The 22889-nt window shown below is 46.3% G+C and overlaps 10 non-coding genes across 10 annotated transcripts; all 10 read left to right on the top strand.

Moving 5' to 3' along the window:
* The first annotated feature begins 15398 nt into the window (after positions 1–15398).
* LOC134950550 (U1 spliceosomal RNA) lies at positions 15399–15562 on the top strand. The gene has a single exon (XR_010183450.1). It is a non-coding gene; the product is annotated as a U1 spliceosomal RNA (small nuclear RNA).
* Positions 15563–15714: 152 nt separating this feature from the next.
* Positions 15715–15877, top strand: LOC134952335 (U1 spliceosomal RNA). The gene has a single exon (XR_010184883.1). It is a non-coding gene; the product is annotated as a U1 spliceosomal RNA (small nuclear RNA).
* Positions 15878–16551: 674 nt separating this feature from the next.
* On the top strand, positions 16552–16715 carry LOC134951947 (U1 spliceosomal RNA). Its single transcript, XR_010184585.1, has one exon. It is a non-coding gene; the product is annotated as a U1 spliceosomal RNA (small nuclear RNA).
* Positions 16716–16867: 152 nt separating this feature from the next.
* On the top strand, positions 16868–17030 carry LOC134952454 (U1 spliceosomal RNA). The gene has a single exon (XR_010184971.1). It is a non-coding gene; the product is annotated as a U1 spliceosomal RNA (small nuclear RNA).
* Positions 17031–17700: 670 nt separating this feature from the next.
* Positions 17701–17864, top strand: LOC134951795 (U1 spliceosomal RNA). Its single transcript, XR_010184469.1, has one exon. It is a non-coding gene; the product is annotated as a U1 spliceosomal RNA (small nuclear RNA).
* A 152-nt stretch (positions 17865–18016) lies between these two features.
* On the top strand, positions 18017–18179 carry LOC134952548 (U1 spliceosomal RNA). The gene has a single exon (XR_010185048.1). It is a non-coding gene; the product is annotated as a U1 spliceosomal RNA (small nuclear RNA).
* A 671-nt stretch (positions 18180–18850) lies between these two features.
* LOC134952142 (U1 spliceosomal RNA) lies at positions 18851–19014 on the top strand. Its single transcript, XR_010184732.1, has one exon. It is a non-coding gene; the product is annotated as a U1 spliceosomal RNA (small nuclear RNA).
* A 152-nt stretch (positions 19015–19166) lies between these two features.
* On the top strand, positions 19167–19329 carry LOC134953044 (U1 spliceosomal RNA). The gene has a single exon (XR_010185387.1). It is a non-coding gene; the product is annotated as a U1 spliceosomal RNA (small nuclear RNA).
* Positions 19330–20000: 671 nt separating this feature from the next.
* Positions 20001–20164, top strand: LOC134951293 (U1 spliceosomal RNA). Its single transcript, XR_010184060.1, has one exon. It is a non-coding gene; the product is annotated as a U1 spliceosomal RNA (small nuclear RNA).
* A 152-nt stretch (positions 20165–20316) lies between these two features.
* Positions 20317–20479, top strand: LOC134952953 (U1 spliceosomal RNA). Its single transcript, XR_010185317.1, has one exon. It is a non-coding gene; the product is annotated as a U1 spliceosomal RNA (small nuclear RNA).
* Positions 20480–22889: the final 2410 nt, after the last annotated feature.

Below are 22889 nucleotides of genomic sequence, written 5' to 3'. Positions count from 1 at the left end.
GGGGGATGTACACGGTGATATATCGGAGGGTGAAGATGAGGTGGACATCTTGCCTCTGTAGAGCCAGTTTGTGCAAGGAGAGATTAATTGCTTCTTTTTTGGGGGGGGTCCAAACCAACCCGTCATATCAGTCACAGTCGTGTGGCAGACCCTGTCACTGAAATGATGGGTTGGTTAAAGTGTGCATGTCCTGTTTTGTTTATACAACATAAGGGTGGGTGGGAGGGCCCAAGGACAATTCCATCTTGCACCTCTTTTTTCTTTTCTTTTTCTTTGCATCATGTTTTGATTGGGGAGGGTTTTTTGGAAGGGACATCCTGCGTGACACTGCAGTGCCACTCCTAGATGGGCCCGGTGTTTGTGTCGGCCACTAGGGTCGCTAATCTTACTCACACAGTCAGCTACCTCATTGCGCCTCTTTTTTTCTTTGCGTCATGTGCTGTTTGGGGAGGGTTTTTTGGAAGGGACATCCTGCGTGACACTGCAGTGCCACTCCTAGATGGGCCCGGTGTTTGTGTCGGCCACTAGGGTCGCTAATCTTACTCACACAGCTACCTCATTGCGCCTCTTTTTTTCTTTGCGTCATGTGCTGTTTGGGGAGGGTTTTTTGGAAGGGACATCCTGCGTGACACTGCAGTGCCACTCCTAGATGGGCCCGGTGTTTGTGTCGGCCACTAGGGTCGCTAATCTTACTCACACAGCTACCTCATTGCGCCTCTTTTTTTCTTTGCGTCATGTGCTGTTTGGGGAGGGTTTTTTGGAAGGGACATCCTGCGTGACACTGCAGTGCCACTCCTAGATGGGCCCGGTGTTTGTGTCGGCCACTAGGGTCGCTAATCTTACTCACACAGTCAGCTACCTCATTGCGCCTCTTTTTTTCTTTGCGTCATGTGCTGTTTGGGGAGGGTTTTTTGGAAGGGACATCCTGCGTGACACTGCAGTGCCACTCCTAGATGGGCCCGGTGTTTGTGTCGGCCACTAGGGTCGCTAATCTTACTCACACAGCTACCTCATTGCGCCTCTTTTTTTCTTTGCGTCATGTGCTGTTTGGGGAGGGTTTTTTGGAAGGGACATCCTGCGTGACACTGCAGTGCCACTCCTAGATGGGCCCGGTGTTTGTGTCGGCCACTAGGGTCGCTAATCTTACTCACACAGCTACCTCATTGCGCCTCTTTTTTTCTTTGCGTCATGTGCTGTTTGGGGAGGGTTTTTTGGAAGGGCCATCCTGCGTGACACTGCAGTGCCACTCCTAGATGGGCCCGGTGTTTGTGTCGGCCACTAGGGTCGCTAATCTTACTCACACAGCTACCTCATTGCGCCTCTTTTTTTCTTTGCGTCATGTGCTGTTTGGGGAGGGTTTTTTGGAAGGGACATCCTGCGTGACACTGCAGTGCCACTCCTAGATGGGCCCGGTGTTTGTGTCGGCCACTAGGGTCGCTTATCTTACTCACACAGCGACCTCGGTGCAAATTTTAGGACTAAAAATAATATTGTGAGGTGTGAGGTATTCAGAATAGACTGAAAATGAGTGTAAATTATGGTTTTTGAGGTTAATAATACTTTGGGATCAAAATGACCCCCAAATTCTATGATTTAAGCAGTTTTTTAGTGTTTTTTGAAAAAAACACCCGAATCCAAAACACACCCGAATCCGACAAAAAAAATTCGGTGAGGTTTTGCCAAAACGCGTTCGAACCCAAAACACGGCCGCGGAACCGAACCCAAAACCAAAACACAAAACCCGAAAAATTTCAGGCGCTCATCTCTAGCTTCTTTCCCTTGTACATATGTACCCTCTTGTCAGCGACAGGGGGTTACTCTGTGATGTGCAAAACATCTTTTATTGCCATAATCATAAATCTAATGGATTTTGCCAATTTTGGCTGTAACTTTGCATCATCGTAATCGACACTGGAGTCAGAATCCGTGTCGGTATCTGTGTCAACAAACTGGGATAGTGGGCGCTTATGAGACCCTGACAGTCCCTGCAACATAGGATCAGGCATGGGTTGAGACCCTGACTGTCCCAAAGCTTCTGCCTTGTCTAATCTTTTGTGCAATGAGTTTACACTAGCATTTAAAACATTCCACATATCCATCCAATCAGCTGTCGGCGGAGACACCACATTCATTTGCTCCCGCTCCTCTCTAATATAGCCTTCTTCCTCAGACATGTCGACACACGTGTACCGACACACCACACACACAGGGAATGCTTTTTCTGAAGACAGTTTCCCCACAAGGCCCTTTGGAGAGACAGAGAGAGAGAGTATGCCAGCACACACCCCAGCGCTATATAACCCAGGAATAAAACAGTAACTTAATGTTTGCCCAGTAGTGCTGCTGTATGTAATTTGCGAATTATGTGCCCCCCCCCCCCCTCTTTTCAACCCTCTTGTCTAACGTGGTATAAGCAGGGTAGAGTCCGGGGAGCTTCCTCTCAGCGGTGCTGTGGAGAAAAAATGGCGCTGGTGAGTGCTGAGGGAGAAGACCCGCCCCCTCGGAGGCGGGCTTCTGTCCCGCTTAAACTGTAAAATTGGTGGGGGCTCATACATATATACAGTGCCCAGCTGTATATATGTTATATTTTTGCGAAAGAGGTTTATATTGCTGCCCGGGGCGCCCCCCCTGCGCCCTGCACCCTTACAGTGACCGGAGTATGTGAGGTGTATGGGAGCAAAGGCACACAGCTGCAGTGCTGTGCGTTACCTCAGTGAAGATCATGAAGTCTTCTGCCGCCTCTGAAGTCTTCTTTTCTTCTCATACTCACCCGGCTTCTATCTTCCGGCTCTGCGAGGGGGACGGAGGCGCGGCTCTGGGACGGACGGCGAGGGTGAGATCCTGCGTACCAATCCCTCTGGAGCTAATGGTGTCCAGTAGCCTAAGAAGCAGGACCTTGCAACTCAGAGAGTAGGGCTGCTTCTCTCCCCTCAGTCCCTCGATGAGGGAGTCTGTTGCCAGCAGTGCTCCCTGAAAATTAAAAACCTAACAAAATACTTTCTGTCAGAAAGCTCAGGAGAGCTCCTGAAAAGCACCCAGTCTCCACTGGGCACAGTATCAAACTGAGGTCTGGAGGAGGGGCATAGAGGGAGGAGCCAGTGCACACCCAGAACTAAAGTCTTTCTTAAAGTGCCCATGTCTCCTGCGGAGCCCGTCTATCCCCATGGTCCTTACGGAGTCCCCAGCATCCTCTAGGACTTTAGAGAAAATAGGATTTTAATACCTACTGGTAAATCCTTTTCTCTTAGTCCGTAGAGGATGCTGGGCACCCGTCCCAGTGCGTACTGTGTCTGCAGTTATTAAATGGCCCTTAACTCCAGAACATTTATGTGGAGACAACTTTCCTGACTTGACCATCTTCCTTGGATGTTTTCCCCCTGTGTGACTGCTCCCCAGCCTCGGAGGGTTGCATCCGTGGTCCCTAGGATCCCGTCCTGGATCCCAAACCATCACCCCTCTAGGTGGTGAGAACTGTGCAGCCACCAATGGAGTGAGATTCTGGTCTTGGAAGACAGGATTATCCTCCGGTGCATGTGTAGGTGGGATCCGGACCACTTGTCCAACAGGTCCCACTGGAACACTCTGGCATGGAGCCTGCCAAACTGAATGGCCTCGTAGGCCGCAACCATCTTCCCCAGCAACCGAATGCATTGATGGATTAACACTCTTGCTGGTTTCAGAATTTGTTTGACCAGACTCTGGATCTCCAGAGCCATTCCACTAGAAGAAAACCTCTTCTGTGTCCAGTATCACTCCCAAAAACAACAACCGCGTCATTAGGACCAACTGCGATTTTGGCAAGTTTAGGAGCCAACCATGTTGTTAAAGAACTGTCAGGGAGAGTAGATGTTTTGCACCAACTGGTACCTGGATCTCGCCTTTATCAGGAGATCATCCAAGTACGGGATAATTGTGACTCCTTGCTTGCGAAGGAGAACCATCATTTCCGCCATCACCCTGGTGAAAATCCTCGGAGCCGTGGACAGACCAAACGGCAACGTCTGAAATTGGTAATGACAATCCTGAATTGCAAACCTCAGGTAGCTTGATGCAGTGGCTAAATGGGAACATGTAAGTAGGCATCCTTTATGTCTACCAAAACCATGAAATCTCCTTTATCCCCCGGACTGGAGATCACTACCCTGAGAGATTCCATCTTGAAATTGAATTTCTTTAGGTAGAAATTAAGGGATTTCAGATTTAAGATTGGTCTGACTGAGCCGTCCGGCTTCGGGACCACGAAGAGGCTTGAATAAAAACCTTCTCCCTGCTGACTAAGGCTGATTTGAACAATCGGTGAGGGGGAACTTCTTGAAACCCCAGTTTGTACCCTTGGGACACTATTTGTAAAACCCACGAGTCCAGGTCCGAATGAATCCAGAACTGACTGAAGAGTTTTAGACGTGCCCCCCAGTGGCGGAACTAGCGAGCAGTGGGCCCATGTGCGACAAAATGGCTTGGGCCCCCCCCCCCATCCCATCCCATCCAAGTCCACCCCCTCACCCCTGGAGAGGATCTGGTGAGGGGGGCCTGCTCAGGGAAGTGGATACCTAGCAACAGTGCCGTAACTAGACATTTTAGCAGTGTGTGCAAGAAACGGCATTGGAGCCCCACCCCTGCATGCAAAACAGGGGCAGTGCGCGCCGTAGGCGCGCGCAAAAAAACTTAGTGGCGTGGCTTCGTGGTTAAGCGGTGTGGCCACAAAATAATACCAATTCATAACACGGTGCACAGTAGTCTCCATTATTCAAATTACGCCGCACAGTAGCACCACTACACCAGGTAGAGACCCTTTTACACCTTACGGCGGACAGATTCCTCTTTTTACACATTACAGCAGACAGCGTCCTCTTTTTACACATTACAGCAGACAGCGTCCCCTTTTTACACATTACGGCAGACAGCATCCCCCTATTTTACACAACGGCAGACAGCGTGCCCTTGTTACACATAGCGGCAGACAGCGTACATTTTTTTCACATAACGGCAGACAGCCTGCCCTTGTTAAACATAGCGGCAGACAGCGTACACTTTTTACACATAACGGCAGACAGCCTGCCCTTGTTAAACATAGCGGCAGACAGCGTACTCTTTTTTCACATAACAGCAGTCAGCCTGCCCTTGTTACACATAATGGCAGACATCGTACACTTTTTACACATTACAGCAGACAGCTTGCCCTTGTTACACATTACAGCAGACAGCTTGCCCTTGTTACACATTATGGCAGACAGCGTGCCCTTGTTACACATTACGGCAGACAGCATCCCCCTTGTTACACATTACGGCAGGCAGATTCCCCCTTTTTACACATTGCGGCAAGCAGATTCCCCCTTTTTACACATTGCGGCAGGCAGATTCCCCCTTTTTACACACTGCGGCAGGCAGTCCCCCTTTTTACACATAGCTGTAGGCAGATTCCCCCTTTTTACACATAGCGGCAGGCAGATTCCCCCTTTTTACACATTGCGGCAGGCAGTCCCCCTTTTTACACATAGCTGCAGGCAGATTCCCCTTTTTAACACATAGCTGCAGGCAGATTCCCCCCTTTTACACATAGCTGCAGGCAGATTCCCCCTTTTTACACATAGCGGCAGGCAGATTCCCCCTTTTTACACATAGCGGCAGGCAGATTCCCCCTTTTTACACATAGCGGCAGGCAGATTCCCCCTTTTTACACATAGCGGCAGGCAGTCCCAACAAAGAAAGAAAGAGACGAAAGAAAGAAAGAAAGAAAGAAAGAAAGAAAGAAGAATTATACTTACCCTCTCCGCTGGCTCAGGCTCCTCGTGCAGCTTGACGATTCCCGGGCAGTAGAGAAGGATGAGGAGGGAGGTGGAGGAGGGAGCCGCAGCAGCGCTGTGTTATTGGTGGAGGCGCTGCTGCTGCTGCCCCTCTGCTTCACTATAGGCTGTTCTCGGAAGACAGCCTATAGTGAAGCAGAGGGGCAGCAGCAGCAGCGCCTCCACCAGTAACAAAGCGCTGCTGCGGCTCCTTCCTTCACCTCCCTCCTCCTACTCCTCCCCCCCGTGCCGCTGCTCCTCTCATCTCCAAGCGACCCTCCTCCCTCTTCGTGTGTTACAGAGGCGGCAGCGTGTCTGGTGCTGCGGCTGCTGCCCGTAGTGCCCTGGCCTGATCTGTTCGTTACGACGGGCGGGCGGCGGGAGTCGCAGGACGCAGACCCGACGGGAGCACTGGTGTGCGGCTGCGGCATGATACAATGAGTCATTGTGACTCATTGTAATGCCGGCGGCTGTGGGCCCTTGAGTGCGGCGGGGCCCCAGTGCAATGCACTGCCTGCCCTGCCAGTAGTTCCGCCCCTGGTGCCCCCCACTGGTGTGGGCTCCTGCAAGAGAGCCCCAGCGTCATGCAGTGGATTTGGCAGAAGCAGAGGACTCTGCTCCTGCGATCTTGAAGAGGCTTCTTGGAGTCAGCATCAGCATTCCCTTGGTGAATCCACAATGCCCTCCTATCCGAGACTGCCATGAAATTGGCCCGTGAGCACTTGTGCCCGGTGTAGGATTTTTAAATATGTGTAGTTTACTGTATGCAAGGGTTTAAAACCTTTTAGGAACTGAGATCTAAGGTGTATTACATGTAGTTTAAAAAAAACAAAAAAGGTTTATTTTATGGCAGTAGTTTCCAAACTGGGGTTCTTGCACTGGTAGCATAGTTTGGTGGTCCAGGACCAATTAAAATAATTTATACTTTATTAAATTGCCAAAACCATTCCCTCACAACATAACTGAACCTGAGGATGACATGCTATAAACACAATTTACTTAATTTTATATTTTTTTCTGAATTTCTCAATAAAAAAAACTTTGGCCTAGGGGTGCCGTGAAACAAATTTTGATACTATTTATTTATATAGTGCTCTTTCTCCAACAGGACTCAAGGCGCTTGAGATATGGCTTCTGGAACTGAACACAGGATTCTAAATGTGGCTGTACCAAGGACCTATACAGTGGCATTACAGGTTGAGTATCCCTTATCCAAAATGCTTGGGACCAGAGGAATTTTGGATATCGGATTTTTCTGTATTTTGGAATAATTGCATACCATAACGAGATATTATGGTGATGGGACCTAAATCTAAGCACATAATGCATTTATGTTTCATATATACCATATACACACAGCCTGAAGGTCATTTTAGCCAATATTTTTTATAACTTTGTGCATTAAACAAAGTGTGTGTACATTCACATAATTCATTTATGTGTCATATACACCTTATACACACAGTCTGAAGTTCATTTAATACAATATTTTTAATAACTTTGAGTATTAAACAAAGTTTGTGTACACTGAGCCATCAAAAAACAAAGGTTTCACTATCTCAGTCTCACTCAAAAAAGTCCGTATTTCGGAATATTCCGTATTTCGGAATATTTGGATATGGGATACTCAACCTGTATTACTTTTTTCTGCTACTGGTTCTTTACCTATGCAAACAAGCATCTGACTTGCCTTTCCTATTGCTTTGTTACATTGCTCACCTGAAATAGTAATACTTAGATAGCTTTCCTCTTGCCATTATAATGCCCTTAATATTATAGTTAGCCTTTGTATTTTTGAGACGTGTATGATTTTGCATTTTTTGGCATTAAATGTTGCCATGTTCTTGACCATTCCTCTAGTCCAGGGGCGGAACTGCCAGAGACAACGGAGTCAGTTGCCGCCGGGCTCCAGCCCTAAAGGGGCTTCCTCCATTGCCCTCCGGCTGTTACGTGCCCTTCCTATTAAATAGACAAAGGCGCTACCAGCAGGGTCTCGCAGTTTGTACATTCCATGCCGTAACACCCTTCTTTCCACCTTTTTCAAGACCCAGCCCAGCAGCCTCGCCGCTGCCACCACCGCTAGCTGCAGCACTGCCAGCGGTGGGGTGCCCCTGCTTCTTCTCACACCACAGATAGCTGGGCAGCACTGCAACTGCCTGCCTGATTGCTCCGCCCCCTTCTGGCTCCCAAGCACCTCTGCTGCCCAGTGATCCAGGAGCCTGCTGCTAGGAAGAAGTGGCCGAGCTTCAGCAAGCGAGTCTGGACACTGGCGGAGGAAGCCATGATAACCAGATAATGGGGAGTGGAGAGCCAGTTCCAAGGTAATACTTTATACAGCTGATTGAGATCCTGGTCGGTGGATATGGATTCCAAGAAAACCCTGGAGGTGCTTCCTTTCAAGGGAGACACTCTCTTTGGAGAAGACCTCAATAAGATTGTAGCTGATCTGGCTACTGCTAAAACAGCTTGCCTACCTAGTATGACTCCTACCACGCAGAAGGCTAAAAGTACTTTCCCTTGGCCCTTTCATCCTCAAGGTAAAGCGTACCCAAGGTCAGGCATACCCAAAGCAAGCTCATGCTTCCAGACCTGCCAAGCCCAGACTGAAGCAAGCCTGGGCTGCCCATCAGCCTGCTTCCAAAACGGACAAGCCTGCCGCATGACTGTGCAGGCCTCCCTCTGGGGGATCCCAGGGTGGGGGGCCCGACTTCTAGGTTTGGCATAATTCTAAGCTAGAGAATTCTGTTTGGAGCTCACCTTGTACTTTGTGAAGAAATAATCAGCATTGTGGCTGAGCAGATACATGTAGTGTGTGGCTGCAAACTGCATGGATCTGCTGCGTTGTAATGCTGATACTTTTTTTTTCAAAGTACCAATAGCTTCATATAATGTTCACAATTTTTATGCAGGATCAAATAGCTCAATAGGTAGGGTGTTTGATTAGAATTCAACAGGTTATAGGTTTGAATCCTGGGTATGGTAGTTTGAGATGTGTTATTTAATAAAGTATGTTGTTCTGACTGCCGGCATCTTATCACCTGGGATATCATACTAAATAAATGGAGTTGATCAATTTTTTTTATTTTTTTTTTAAACTAGGGACAATTTCCAGATACTTTTCTTTATAACTGAGATTGCCCCCTGGAACTTCACATCAGTTGACAACTATGCATGAGTGGGCAGTGCTTGCTCTGGATCTGCCCACCCATTTATGTGCCGTCATAAAAGAAAGCACAACTGACAGTTATCCTGGGCGTACACTACACAATTATCTGTCAGGCTATCTATCCAGTCTGGATGGATGGAATGAAAATCTGGTAATGTATCGGAGCAAATGTCAATTAACCATTTGCTCCTAAACACTAGAAAAGTGGTCAAAAATGGTCATTACACAAATTGGTTAAACCCAAAATTTAACCAATTTGTTTAGGGGACCATTTTTGTCCATTTTCTAGTGTTTGAGAGTAAATCGTTGATGGTCATTTGCTCACATAGATAACCGGATTTCTATTCCAACCAGCCAGTGTTGGAGATATGGTCTGCCAGATTACATAATGCATACCAGAGCCATAACTAGACTTTTTGGTGCCCTGTGACAGATAATTATATGCGCCCCCCCCTCCCCATTTTTGCAATATGGACAAAAGGCGCATGCCTTGTGGGGAAGGGACATAACAAGATTGGTCTCAGAGAAAGCACATGAGATATGAAGATATATCTAGTATACTTGACACTCAATGGTTTGTGGTATTGCCGGGGTGCCCTCCTTAAATGCATATACAGTCACACATGGCGTGTTTGTGCAAATGGCATATCAGCAGTCAGCACTAACTGGTGACATGCCATTTGTACAAGTAAGCCATGTGTGACTAATATATAAACATACTTTATTAAATAACACCTCAAACTATCATACCCAGGATTCAAACCTATAACCTGTTGAATTCTAATCAAATACCCTACCCATTGAGCTACTTGATCCTGCATCTATTCTAACCTCCAAAAACAGATTCAGTTGCATTTTCCAGCGTGTTTTGTTTGCGCCTTTGCAAATGTCTTACATCGACAAACTTATTTAGTACTATTTTGCAAATAGGGTTACATTGTCGCAACATTGTGTTCCCTAATTGCTTGATTTTTTTAAATGCAACAATTGATAAAGACACCTGATAATTGCTCTGTGGAGTCTTATTTTGTGTCTACTTCTTATCTACATTTAATTCCCTACCTCTAATCAAGGCATTTTTAAATGCTGGGGTCTGCCAGGACGTGAGGCCTACCTAGACTTTAGATCTGAATTTGAATGTACTTGTGAACTAACTTAATTTCCTACTTCTAAATTCATTCCTAAATTCACTACTTACATTAATCCTGTAGTTGGGCATTTTGAGCCTTCAATTGTGGGCATTGTTTTGTGTCCAGACCAGCAGCTGGTGGTGTGCATTTGCTGGAAAGGCATCGAAGACCTCCGATATGCTGCATCTCCTGATGTGTGTCTCCCTCAAGTGGCTGTCAGCAAATGCATGCTAGACACCCCATTCCAAGCTGATTGTGACATCACGGAACATGCATCATAGAACAGGCATGCTAGAATATGGGTCTTCAACCTGCGACCCTCCAGCTGCTGTGGAACTACATATACCAGCATGCCCTGCCTCAGTTTTAGCATACCTTAATAGCAAAACTGTGGCAGGGCATGCTGGGATGTGTAGTTTCACAGCAGCTGGAGGGCCACAGGATGAAGACCCATGTGCTAGAGCCAAGCCGCAGGTATATTGAATGCTAGCAAGCTGAATGTTTAAATCATTTTTGTTCCGCAGCATTCCAATGCGGAAGATTCCATGGAACCAGAGATTATTCCATTGAGAAGGACATGCTGCCTGGATGACTGCACTGTGCAAATTAAATCACGGAGCCAGTTGGCTTGTGGGTGGCTCTGGTGACTGGGTGGTTGGGTGGGCGGTGTGTCGGAGGTGGAGCACATGCAAATGAATGTGTATCATCCAGCTAGTGAGAGTGAAAACTCATGCAGGAGTGTGCCTGCTTGTCAGTGGGTTATGCACCTTGCCAGGCGTCAAATCTACATGGAGCAGCTGGAGGGGACAAGAGCAGGTTTGCAAAATATAGATAGAAGAGCATATATGCTGGCGCATTCTCCATGATTGTGTCAGCTTATGTTTTGGTGCACTGCACTTTCCTTCACTAAGTTTTAGCCATTTTGGTTAAACGCAAGTGTAGTTGCTTCTCGCCCTTTTGGCTGTGATCTTGTATCGTGGTTGAAGAGTCTGCTGGAGGGATTGTTTTCTTCATTGGCGAGAGACTGAAGATATTCCAGGATGGAAGGCTTGGGAACACTATCCGTTTTTCAGTTGTGGAAGAGTTGAAAGACCGGATTGGACTACATTCTATAGTAAAGGATATCTTTGTATTTATTAATCCTCCCTTTATATGTGTCTGTCTTTCAATAAAGCTTCGGGCTTGTGATTCCTTCACCCTCTTACACTCCACACCCATAGCCTTATTAACTGTTGTATTATTGTATTGTTTAAATGTATAGTGCAGTTCATGATTTATAGTGTAGGCTGGCCTGTGCTGTAGTTCTTGAACTGTACTATACCGACAGCATTTGTATTGTGTTTTGGCTGTGCTGCAACACGGTACTTATGTGTGTAATGTTTATGTATGTTTTTTTGCTTCTTTATGTCAATAAAGACTGCTTTTTCAATCCAATATCTGAAAACAATCAATGTTTATCTTTGATGGCAATAGAAGTGGTATGATATTTGCTGCTTTTGAAAGGCAATATCTGATATGTCCCCTATCTGGGAACCATATATTAAATGGCTTTTCAGAAAAGGGAGATGGGAGAAGAGCTTTCAGTACTTGTAGGACCGATGCTCATTTCCTATTCTAGCCTCCAAAAACAGATTCAGTTGCATTTTCCAGCGTGTTTTGGATGCGCCTTTGCAAATGTCTTACATCGACAAACTTATTTAGTACTATTTTGCAAATAGGGTTACATTGTTGCAACATTGTGTTCCCTAATTGCTTGATTTTTTAAATGCAACAATTGATAAAGACACCTGATAACTGCTCTGTGGAGTCTTATTTTGTGTCTACTTCTTATCTACATTTAATTCTCTACCTCTAATCAAGGCATTTTTAAATGCTGGGGGTTGCCAGGACGTGAGGCCTACCTAGACTTTAGATCTGAATTTGAATGTACTTGTGAACTAACTTAATTTCCTACTTCTAAATTCATTCCTAAATTCACTACTTACATGAATCCTGTAGTTGGGCATTTTGGGACTTCGATTGTGGGCATTGTTTTGTGTCCAGACCAGCAGCAGGTGGTGTGCATTTGCTGGAAAGGCATCGAAGACCTCCGATATGCTGCCTCTCCTGATGTGTGTCTCCCTCAAGTGTCTGTCAGCAAATGCCTGCTAGACACCCCATTCCAAGCTGATTGTGACATCACGGTACATGCATCATAGAACAGGCATGCTAGAACATGGGTCTTCAACCTGCGACCCTCCAGCTGCTGTGGAACTACACATCCCAGCATGCCCTGCCTCAGTTTTAGCATACCTTAATAGCAAAACTGTGGCAGGGCATGCTGGGATGTGTAGTTTCACAGCAGCTGGAGGGCCACAGGATGAAGACCCATGTGCTAGAGCCAAGCCGCAGGTACATTGAATGCTACCAAGCTGAATATTTAAATCCTTTTTGTTCCGCAGCATTCCAATGTGGAAGATTCCATGGAACCAGAGATCCTTCCATTGAGAAGGACATGCTGCCTGGATGACTACACTGTGCAAATTAAATCACGGAGCCAGTTGGTTTGTGGGTGGCTCTGGTGACTGGGTGGTTGGGTGGGTGGTGTGTCGGAGGTGGAGCACATGCAAATGATTGTGTATCATCCAGCTAGTGAGAGAGAAAACTCATGCAGGAGTGTGCCTGCTTGTCAGTGGGTTATGCACCTTGCCAGACGTCAAATCTACATAGAGCAGCTGGAGTAGACAAGAGCAGGTTTGCAAAATATAGATAGAAGAGCATATATGCTGGCACATTCTCCATGATTGTGTCAGCTTATGTTTTGGTGCACTGCACTTTCCTCCAATAAGTTTTAGCCATTTTTGTTAAGCTCAAGTGTAGTTGCTTCTCGGCCTTTTGGCTGTGATCTTGTATCGTGGTTGAAGGGTCTGCTGGAGGGAGGGATTGTTTTCTTCATTGGCGAAAGACCAAAGATATTCCAGGATGGAAGGCTTGGGAACACTATCCGTTTTTCAGTTGTGGAAGAGCACAGAGGTCGGATTGGACTACATTCTATAGTAAAGGATACCTTTCTATTTATTGCCCCTCCCCTTATATGTGTCTGTGTTACAATAAAGCTTCGGTCTTGTGATTCCCTCACCCTCTTACACTCCACACACATAGCCTTATTAACTGTTGTATTATTGTATAGTTTAAATGTATAGTGCAGTTCATGATTTATAGTGTAGGCTGGCCTGTGCTGTAGTTCTTGAACTGTACTATACCGACATCATTTGTATTGTGTTTTGGCTGTGCTGCAACACAGTACTTATGTGTGTAATGTTTATGTATGTTTTTTTTGCTTCTTTATGTCAATAAAGACTGCTTTTTCAATCCAATATCTGAAAACAATCAATGTTTATCTTTGATGGCAATAGAAGTGGTATGATATTTGCTGCTTTTGAAAGGCAATATCTAATATGTCCCCTATCTGGGAACCATATATTAAATGGCTTTTCAGAAAAGGAAGATGGTAGAAGAGCTTTCAGTACTTGTTGGACCGATGCACATTTCCTATTCTAGCCTCCAAAAACAGATTCAGTTGCATTTTCCAGTGTGTTTTAAATGCGCCTTTGCAAATGTCTTACATCGACAAACTTATTTAGTACTATTTTGCAAATAGGGTTACATTGTTGCAACATTGTGTTCCCTAATTGCTTGATTTTTTAAATGCAACAATTGATAAAGACACCTGATAACTGCTCTGTGGAGTCTTATTTTGCGTCTACTTCTTATCTACATTTAATTCCCTACCTCTAATCAAGGCATTTTTAAATGCTGGGGGCTGCCAGGACGTGAGGCCTACCTAGACTTTAGATCTGAATTTGAATGTACTTGTGAACTAACTTAATTTCCTACTTCTAAATTCATTCCTAAATTCACTACTTACATGAATCCTGTAGTTGGGCATTTTGGGACTTCGATTGTGGGCATTGTTTTGTGTCCAGACCAGCAGCAGGTGGTGTGCATTTGCTGGAAAGGCATCGAAGACCTCCGATATGCTGCATCTCCCTCAAGTGGCTGTCGGCAAATGCCTGCTAGACACCCCATTTCAAGCTGATTGTGACATCACGGTACATGCATCATAGAACAGGCATGCTAGAACATGGGTCTTCAACCTGCGACCCTCCAGCTGCTGTGGAACTACACATCCCAGCATGCCCTGCCTCAGTTTTAGCATACCTTAATAGCAAAACTGTGGCAGGGCATGCTGGGATGTGTAGTTTCACAGCAGCTGGAGGGCCACAGGATGAAGACCCATGTGCTAAAGCCAAGCCGCAGGTACATTGAATGCTAGCAAGCTGAATATTTAAATCCTTTTTATTCCGCAGCATTCCAATGTGGAAGATTCCATGGAACCAGAGATCCTTCCATTGAGAAGGACATGCTGCCTGGATGACTACACTGTGCAAATTAAATCACGGAGCCAGTTGGCTTGTGGGTGGCTCTGGTCACTGGGTGGTTGGGTGGGTGGTGTGTCGGAGGTGGAGCACATGCAAATGATTGTGTATCATCCAGCTAGTGAGAGAGAAAACTCATGCAGGAGTGTGCCTGCTTGTCAGTGGGTTATGCACCTTTCCAGACGTCAAATCTACATGGAGCAGCTGGAGAGGACAAGAGCAGGTTTGCAAAATATAGACAGAAGAGCTCTCCAGCCTAGTTTGCTGTCTGTTTCCACTTCTCTTTTCTTGAGCCGCTCCCTTCTATGCCCTAGCGCACTATCCTGACTTCTCCCATCTGCTTACTTTGTGCCTTCCAACGCACAATGCGAACTACAGGTAGTGCTGCAGGGCCCACACCCTTTTACTTGCCATACAGAGCAGCTCTGGAGCTGTTACAGTGCCCAGCTTCTGCAAGAAATCAGCTTGAATGCTTCAGGGGCTGGGGCATGGTCAACATGAGCCCCACACCGAAGGAGGGTGGAGATGTTTAATGCGAACTAGGGGTCATCCAAGCACCGCAAAAGGCCGCCATGCCCTGCACGCCCCTTTTCTCTTTTCATATGCAGACGAGGGTTGAAGCCAACTTTGACCCACTGCTTGGATGACATCACCATATGCAAATCCATCTGCTGCAGGCCTTCCCCCAGGAATGCTTGCACTAGTTGTTGCATTTGGTTTGTTGTTTGGGGGTGCTTCAGTATTAGGCAGCCTTCTGCCCTCCCATGTTCATCTGAAAATATGTGTTCTCCCTGCAGTTGTTGTCCCCAGATGAGAGTTCCCTTGTGCTGCCTCAGTTGAATCTTCTTTACTTGACAGAGATGTGCCTGAGCAGCGGCCCTCCCCAGCCCTATCCTAAATCATACTTATTTTGCATAGGAGATACCATGGTCATGAAGATTGTTCTCCCAGGGTGAGGTTCATTCATTGCATTCTGGGTATGCTGACCCCTGTGATTTCCCCAAATGTGGGAAACTTGACTGCATTATTTGTGGTAGTGGGGGACTGTGTTTGTGCTTTCCTCTGGTCAGCTCTGGTAAAAGTCAGATTTCTTTGTCTCAGATCTTCCTCTAGCCTTGTTCTTCTTTCGAGAGTTCCCTTGTGCTGCCTCAGTTGGATCTCCTTTACTTGACAGGGGGGTGCCCAAGCAGCGACCCTCCCCAGCTCTAGCCCAACTCCTACTTACCTGCCAGGTGAGATACTATGATCATGAAGGTGCTTCTCCCAGGGCAAGGCTCACCCATTGCACTCTGGGTGTGCTGCTCCTGTGATTTCCCCAAATGTGGGAAACTTGACTGCATAATTTGTGTTTCCACTGGTCGGCTTTCATATAATTCAGATCTCTTTGTCTCAGGTCTCTCTCCAGCCTAGTTTGCAGTCTGTTTCCACTTCTTTTTTTTTGAGCCCCTCCCTTCTATACCCTTGTGCACTATCCTGACTTCTCCTCCTGTCTGCTTACTTTGTGCCTTCCAATGCACAATGCAAACTACAGGTAGTGCTGCAGGGCCCACAAACTTTTACTTGCATTACAGAGCAGCTCTGGAGCTGTTACAGTGTCAAGCTGCTGCAAGAAATCAGCTTGAATGCTTCAGGGGCTGGGGCATTGCCAACATGAGCCCCACACCGAAGGAGGGTGGGGGTGTTTAATGCGAACTAAGGGTCATCCAAGCGCCGCAAAAGGTCGCCATTCACTGCATACCCCTTTTCTCTTTTCATATGCAGATGAGGGTTCCAGCCAACTTTGGCCCACTGCTTGGATGACATCACTGTATGCAAATCCGTCTTCTGCAGACCTTCCCCCAGGAATGCTTGTACTAGTTGTTGCATTTGGTTTGTTGTTTGGGGGTGCTTCAGTATTAGTCAGCCTTCTGCCCTCCCATGTTCATCTGAAAATATGTGTTCTCCCTGCAGTTGTTGTCCCCAGATGAGAGTTCCCTTGTGCTGCCTCAGTTGAATCTCCTTTACTTGACAGAGATGTGCCTGAGCAGCGGCCCTCCCCAGCCCTATCCCAAATCATACTTATTTTGCATAGGAGATATCATGGTAATGAAGACTGTTATCCCAGGGTGAGGTTCATTCATTGCATTCTGGGTATGCTGACCCCTGTGATTTCCCCAAATGTGGGAAACTCGACTTCATTATTTGTGGTAGTGGGGTACTGTGTTTGTGCTTTCCTCTGGTCAGCTCTGGTAAAAGTCAGATTTCTTTGTCTCAGATCTTCCTCTAGCCTTGTTCTTCTTTCGAGAGTTCCCTTGTGCTGACTCAGTTGGATCTCCTTCACTTGACAGGGAAGTGCCCGAGCAGCGACCCTACCCAGCTCTAGCCCAACTCCTACTTACCTGCCAGGTGAGATACTATGATCATGTAGGTGCTTCTCTCAGGGCAAGGCTCACCCATTGCACTCTGGGTGTGCTGCTCTTGCGATTTCCCCAAATGTGGGAAACTTGACTGCATAATTTGTGTTTCCCCTGGTCGGCTCTCGTATAATTCAGATCTCTTTGTCTCAGGTCTCTCTCCAGCCTAGTTTGCTGTCTGTTTCCACTTCTCTTTTCTTGAGCCGCTCCCTTCTATGCCCTTGCGCACTATTCTGACCTCTCCTGTCTGCTTACTTTGTGCCTTCCAACGTCAATGCAAACTACAGGTAGTGCTGCAGGGCCCACACCCTTTTACATGCTTTACAGAGCAGCTCTGGAGCTGTTACAGTGCCCAGCTGCTGCAAGAAATCAGCTTGAATGCTTCAGGGGCTGGGGCATAGCCAACATGAGCCCCACACCGAAGGAGGGTGGAGGTGTTTAATGTGAATTAGGGGTCATCCAAGCGCCGCAAAAGGCCGCCATGCCCTGCACATCCCTTTTTTCTTTTCATATGCAGACGAGGGTTGAAGCCAACTTTGACCCACTGCTTGGATGACATCACCATATGCAAATCCATCTGCTGCAGGCCTTCCCCCAGGAATGCTTGCACTAGTTGTTGCATTTGGTTTGTTGTTTGGGGGTGCTTCAGTATTAGGCAGCCTTCTGCCCTCCCATGTTCATCTGAAAATATGTGTTCTCCCTGCAGTTGTTGTCCCCAGATGAGAGTTCCCTTGTGCTGCCTCAGTTGAATCTCCTTTACTTGACAGAGATGTGCCTGAGCAGCGGCCCTCCCCAGCTCTATCCCAAATCATACTTATTTTACATAGGAGATACCATGGTCATGAAGATTGTTCTCCCAGGTTGAGGTTCATTCATTGCATTCTGGGTATGCTGACCCCTGTGATTTCCCCAAATGTGGGAAACTTGGCTGCATTATTTGTGGTAGTGGGGGACTGTGTTTGTGCTTTCCTCTGGTCAGCTCTGGTAAAAGTCAGATTTCTTTGTCTCAGATCTTCCTCTAGCCTTGTTCTTCTTTCGAGAGTTCCCTTGTGCTGACTCAGTTGGATCTCCTTCACTTGACAGGGGGGTGCCCGAGCTGCGACCCTCCCCAGCTCTAGCCCAACTCCTACTTACCTGCCAGGTGAGATACTATGATCATGTAGGTGCTTCTCCCAGGGCAAGGCTCACCCATTGCACTCTGGGTGTGCTGCCCCTGTGATTTCCCCAAATGTGGGAAACTTGACTGCATAATTTGTGTTTCCCCTGGTCGGCTCTCGTATAATTCAGATCTCTTTGTCTCAGGTCTCTCTCCAGCCTAGTTTGCTGTCTGTTTCCACTTCTCTTTTCTTGAGCCGCTCCCTTCTATGCCCTTGCGCACTATTCTGACCTCTCCTGTCTGCTTACTTTGTGCCTTCCAACGCACAATGCAAACTACAGGTAGTGCTGCAGGGCCCACACCCTTTTACATGCTTTACAGAGCAGCTCTGGAGCTGTTACAGTGCCCAGCTGCTGCAAGAAATCAGCTTGAATGCTTCAGGGGCTGGGGCATAGCCAACATGAGCCCCACACCGAAGGAGGGTGGAGATGTTTAATGCGAATTAGGGGTCATCCAAGCGCCGCAAAAGGCCGCCATTCCCTGCACTTCCCTTTTTTCTTTTCATATGCAGACGAGGGTTGAAGCCAACTTTGACCCACTGCTTGGATGACATCACCATATGCAAATCCATCTGCTGCAGGCCTTCCCCCAGGAATGCTTGCACTAGTTGTTGCATTTGGTTTGTTGTTTGGGGGTGCTTCAGTATTAGGCAGCCTTCTGCCCTCCCATGTTCATCTGAAAATATGTGTTCTCCCTGCAGTTGTTGTCCCCAGATGAGAGTTCCCTTGTGCTGCCTCAGTTGAATCTCCTTTACTTGACAGAGATGTGCCTGAGCAGCGGCCCTCCCCAGCTCTATCCCAAATCATACTTATTTTGCATAGGAGATACCATGGTCATGAAGATTGTTTTCCCAAGGTGAGGTTCATTCATTGCATTCTTGGTATGCTGACCCCTGTGATTTCCCCAAATGTGGGAAACTGGACTGCATTATTTGTGGTAGTGAGAGACTGTGTTTGTGCTTTCCTCTGGTCAGCTCTGGTAAAAGTCAGATTTCTTTGTCTCAGATCTTCCTCTAGCCTTGTTCTTCTTTCGAGAGTTCCCTTGTGCTGCCTCAGTTGGATCTCCTTCACTTAACAGGGGGGTGCCCGAGCAGCGACCCTCCCCAGCTCTAGCCCAGCTCCTACTTACCTGCCAGGTGAGATACTATGATCATGAAGGTGCTTCTCCCAGGGCAAGGCTCACCCATTGCACTCTGGGTGTGCTACTCCTGCGGTTTCCCCAAATGTTGGACACTTGACTGCATAATTTGTGTTTCACCTGGTCGGCTCTCGTATAATTCAGATCTCTTTGTCTCAGGTCTCTCTCCAGCCTAATTTGCAGTCTGTTTCCACTTCTCTTTTCTTGAGTTGCTCCCTTCTATGCCCTTGCGCACTATCCTGACTTCTCCCGTCTGCTTACTTTGTGCCTTCCAACGCACAATGCAAACTACAGGTAGTGCTGCAGGGCCCACACCCTTTTACTTGCCTTACAGAGCAGCTCTGGAGCTGTTACAGTGCCCAGCTGCTGCAAGAAATCAGCTTGAATGCTTCAGGGGCTGGGGCATAGCCATCATGAGCCCCACACCGAAGGAGGGTGGAGGTGTTTAATGCGAACTAGGGGTCATCCAAGCACCGCAAAAGGCCGCCATGCCCTGCATGCCAATTTTATCTTTTCATATGCAGACGAGGGTTGAAGCCAACTTTGACCCACTGCTTGGATGACATCACCATATGCAAATCCATCTGCTGCAGGCCTTCCCCCAGGAATGCTTGCACTAGTTGTTGCATTTGGTTTGTTGTTTGGGGGTGCTTCAGTATTAGGCAGCCTTCTGCCCTCCCATGTTCATCTGAAAATATGTGTACCTCCTGCAGTTGTTGTCCCCAGATGAGAGTTCCCTTGTGCTGCCTCAGTTGAATCTCCTTTACTTGACAGAGATGTGCCTGAGCAGCGGCCCTCTCCAGCCCTATCCCAAATCATACTTATTTTGCATAGGAGATACCATGGTCATGAAGATTGTTCTCCCAGGGTGAGGTTCATTCATTGCATTCTGGGTATGCTGACCCCTGTTATTTCCCCAAATGTGGTAAACTTGACAGCATTATTTGTGGTAGTGGGGGACTGTGTTTGTGCTTTCCTCTGGTCAGCTCTGGTAAAAGTCAGATTTCTTTGTCTCAGATCTTCCTCTAGCCTTGTTCTTCTTTCGAGAGTTCCCTTGTGCTGCCTCAGTTGGATCTCCTTCACTTGACAGGGGGGTGCCCGAGCAGCGACCCTCCCCAGCTCTAGCCCAACTCCTACTTACCTGCCAGGTGAGATACTATGATCATGAAGGTGCTTCTCCCAGGGCAAGGCTCACCAATTGCACTCTGGGTGTGCTGCTCCTGCGATATCCCCAAATGTGGGAAACTTGACTGCATAATTTGTGTTTCCCCTGGTCGGCTCTCGTATAATTCAGATCTCTTTGTCTCATGTCTCTCTCCAGCCTAGTTTGCTGTCTGTTTACACTTCTCTTTTCTTGAGCCACTACCTTCTATGCCCTTGCGCACTATCTTGACTTCTCCCGTCTGCTTACTTTGTGCCTTCCAACGCACAATGCGAACTACAGGTAGTGCTGCAGGGCCCACACCCTTTTAGTTGCCTTACAGAGCAGCTCTGGAGCTATTACAGTGCCCAGCTGCTGCAAGTAATCAGCTTGAATGCTTCAGGGGCTGGGGCATAGCCAACATGAGCCCCACACCGAAGTAGGGTGGAGGTGTTTAATGCGAACTAGGGGTCATCCAAGCGCCGCAAAAGGCCGCCATGCCCTGCACGCCCCTTTTCTCTTTTCATATGCAGACGAGGGTTGAAGCCAACTTTGACCCACTGCTTGGATGACATCACCATATGCAAATCCATCTGCTGCAGGCCTTTCCCCAGGAATGCTTGTACTAGTTGTTGCATTTGGTTTGTTGTTTGGGGGTGCTTCAGTATTAGGCAGCCTTCTGCCCTCCCATGTTCATCTGAAAATATGTGTTCTCCCTGCAGTTGTTGTCCCCAGATGAGAGTTCCCTTGTGCTGCCTCAGTTGAATCTCCTTTACTTGACAAGGGAGGCATTTTGGATTTTTTCTTTGGGTACCCTTACACCTGATGGTCTGAATGAGAGCATCGAACTGAACAACATTGGCAGTCTCTGAAGATTTTATCTATTGATTTACCTAATATATTATTTATTGAATTTTCATTTATTGTATGTTTAATAAATAAACAAAATTATTAGAAGTAGCTATTTTGGAAACAGCTTTCCTCTTAGGATGAAACTGTATAATCCTGTTGTGTGTGTTCCTTTAAAGTTCTTTAGTAAAATCCACTAGTAATGATGAACATCAGATTTCTTCCTCCATCCTCTTTTTACACTTTCTCTTGGTTCTATATATATATTTTTTTTTTCTATTTTTTTTCCTCCTTCTCCCAAAAGGCCCCCCTCCCCCCCCCTCCCTGTTTTAAATTTTAAAATCTTTAAATATTTAAATCTTCGAATCCTTAAATTGTCTGTTTAATATTTATTTTTTCTTCATTTCTTTTTGTTGTTTAAACAGCAATGTAATTATTCCAGGGGTTAAAATAATGAAATATAGAAATAATATTAACAAAAATTAAAGGTAAAAATGAATTGATAGAATGATCCCATTAAAAGTAAATAAATAATATGGATGTTAAGCTGAGCGGGTTGGATTCGAACATGGGACTAGCTGCATAGAGTGCATTTGATGTTTCCCCTGCGCCACAAGAACTGCTTTAGTAGTGGCATGGATTTATGTTACCCTAAAAGGTTTTATATAAGTAAATGGGGATCCTTAGTGCTGAGTCTCTGAATTATGTATATGTGATTATAGATATGAGGTATTGATTGAAAGATTAAAGGTTAATCTGTATATAGATTATATATTTTCTGTTACAGGTTGAGTATCCATTATCCAAAATGCTTGGGACCAGAGGTATTTTGGATATGGGATTTTTCCGTATTTTGGAATAATTGCATACCATAATGAGATATCATGGTGATGGGGCCTAAATCTAAGCACAGAATGCATTTATGTTACATATACACCTTATATACACAGCCTGAAGGTCATTTTAGCCAATATTTTTATAACTTTGTGCATTAAACAAAGTGTGTGTACAGTCACACAATTCATTTATGTTTGATATACACCTTATACACACAGCCTGAAGGTCATTTAATACAATATTTTTTATAACTTTGTGTATTAAACAAAGTTTGTGTACATTGAGTCATCAAAAAACAAAGGATTCACTATCTCACTCTCACTCCAAAAAGTCCGTATTTCGGAATATTCCGTATTTCGGATATTTGGATATGGGATACTCAACCTGTATTTTTTAAACCACCTTGTTGCTTATTTTATTATTATTTTTAATCACCATGTTGCTTATTTTTATATTATGAAATGCCTTTATATGTGCAATTGCAATTAGAAAGTTGTTCCATATGTGGGTCATTACATGTATGCATCCAATTAGTACATGTATGTATCCAATCAACTAATTAGTAATGCTATTGGTCCGGTGCATTTTAAAAAGAGCCTGCTAGGCTGCTGATGTATCCTCTGACGAAACCGCTCTTGGATAACAGCGGAGAAACGCGTAAGGAAGGTGATTACCGGACACTCTGATTGCTGAGATATAAGCCCGTTCATGAACGAGCTACATCACGGCGGACGTCTGATGTAAAGACAGCGGTGAAGGGGAAAAAGCAATTTGAGACCGAGCAAAAGGAGGTCTCTACCCCACGGCAGGGAGAAATATCCCGACCGCGAGTGCCAATAAGATCCAGCCACGGTTAACGGGGGTCGTAGCATACCGCTG

This window comes from Pseudophryne corroboree, chromosome 8 (genome assembly GCF_028390025.1).
Source record: "Pseudophryne corroboree isolate aPseCor3 chromosome 8, aPseCor3.hap2, whole genome shotgun sequence".
NCBI lineage: Eukaryota > Metazoa > Chordata > Amphibia > Anura > Myobatrachidae > Pseudophryne > Pseudophryne corroboree.
The sequence above is the reverse complement of the archived record's forward strand: the minus strand, read 5'-3'. Positions and strand labels throughout refer to the sequence as shown.